Source organism: Giraffa tippelskirchi, chromosome 10, assembly GCF_054371585.1.
Source record: "Giraffa tippelskirchi isolate mGirTip1 chromosome 10, T2T-mGirTip1v1.2.pri, whole genome shotgun sequence".
In the NCBI taxonomy this organism is placed as follows: Eukaryota; Metazoa; Chordata; class Mammalia; order Artiodactyla; family Giraffidae; genus Giraffa; species Giraffa tippelskirchi.
Window position 1 is genome coordinate 10,389,896 of NC_137284.1, and position 1,908 is coordinate 10,391,803.

The window sequence follows — 1,908 nt, forward strand, 5'->3', positions numbered from 1 at the left end:
ATATTGCAAGAATCATTACGTAGAAGAACACGTGCTATATAAATAGAGACTAAAGCAATCAAGATTATGGTCCTTGGGCCATCAAAAACTCTCTGTCTCCTTTCTTTTCCTTTCACCAATGCCGTTCATCCCTTGGGGACCCCTGGACCAGCTGGAGTGGAACTCTGGCACATCCACTTTAGCTGGGATAAAAGAATAAAGAACAACAAACTCAGTAGCACAAAATGGGGTTTAACACAGAAAATAGGGCCAGGTTTCTCCTTTCAAATGCAAAATTTTACATTAAAATACATTTATAAATCATAGCTGTTTTTCCTCCTGATTCAATCCTTCTCCTTCTTCTACGAGGAGCACCAGAAACCTAAAGAGCATGTGCATTACTGACTAGATATACAATCCAGCTGCCCCTTCCAAACTGGAATCTGATTACAAATGGACTGGCCTAGCTCAGGGCTACCCTCAGTGACAGGAAGCAATATCTACACTCTCAGGGAAAACGGATACTGAGGACGGAACCAGTCAAAAAGTCGAATGGCTTGCACACCCTGTTTACTGCGCAGTTTCTGACCACCATGGACAGGACAATCTTGGAACAACAGTCTCACTCGATGATGCTGCATGTCTGTGCTCACATTGATAGCAAACAGGGTAAATATCATTCCCATGACAATTGGAATAAAGATGAAATTGAGGGTGGTGATCTGCAGTAGGCAGCAGTCCTGGTCTGGGTTGTTATGAACATCTTCGTACTGAATGGGAGGCTGCAATCCTCCCATACACTTGCTCTTTAATCTTGGGGACTGTTTTTTGAAGTTGAATTCCCACTTTGGTTCCTGTCCCAACAATCTTTCTGCACCAGAAAAGTAAGCATTTGGAATTCTTTAATGTGCTAGAAGTGCTTTCCAGAATGGCTGGATTCTTGGAGATTCGAGCAGCACATGGCTCATACATATGGTACAGAGATCGGATCACACATGTCTGAAGACGGTGCAGCTTCTTGTTGACTCTGGTCGCAGGCGCAAAGGCAGAGAGGCATCCAGTGTGTAGTGTCTTCAGTACAATCTCATGCAAAAGGCAGCAGTGCAAGTGACAGTCCAGGCATTCTTACAAATCAGGGAAAAATTCACAATGTCCTCAGGACAGATATAGGAAGCCAGCAATAGCCAAATATCCATGGGATACTCCTCCTCCAGTCCCATCCAGGTCTTCTCTGTGCCTCTTGCTTTTCTTTTTTTGGGAGATAGTTCTCTCATGGATGCTTTCCTCCTGGGCATCAGTCTCACCACTGCTGTCTATGATGTCACAGGGCTCATCAGCCCCAGAAAGAGCTTCCACTGCAGGAATCTGGGAGGCTTCCTGCTGACAGCATTGGCGACAGCTTTCTTGACCCTTCCAGACCTCACAATGATCGGATCCGAGTTGGCATAATCCTCCACGGTCACTCTGCCTGAACAGGCGTCTTGGGCCCAGAACTTGAGTTGCTTCCCTCTCTTGGGCATGGCCACCGTGTTGGGGTGAGACTGGATTAGAGGGCCAGGACCCCGGGCCATGTTTCAGGCCAGACAGCAGGATATGTCAGCCTAGGGCCAACTCTGGCCGGCTCCGCTGCCATCCCGCTCCCAAATGTTGAGTTTTAAGCCAGCTTTTCCACTTTTCTGTTTCATCTTCATCAAGAGGCTCTTTAGTTCTTCTTCACTTTCTGCCATAAGGGTGGTGTCATCTGCCTATCTGAGGTTATTGATATTTCTCCTGGCAATCTTGATTCCAGCTTGTGCTTCATCCAGCCTGGCATTTTGCATGATGTACTCTGCATAGAATTTAAATAAACAGGGTGATGATATACAGCCTTGACGTACTCCTTTCCCAATTTTGAACCAATACATTGTTCCATGTCTGGTTCTAACTGTT

At 46.0% G+C, this 1,908-nt stretch overlaps 1 pseudogene; it reads right to left on the reverse strand.

The window, feature by feature from the left end:
- Positions 1-549: 549 nt before the first annotated feature.
- Positions 550-1,550, reverse strand: LOC145524444 (transmembrane protein 183 pseudogene; annotated as a pseudogene).
- Positions 1,551-1,908: the final 358 nt, after the last annotated feature.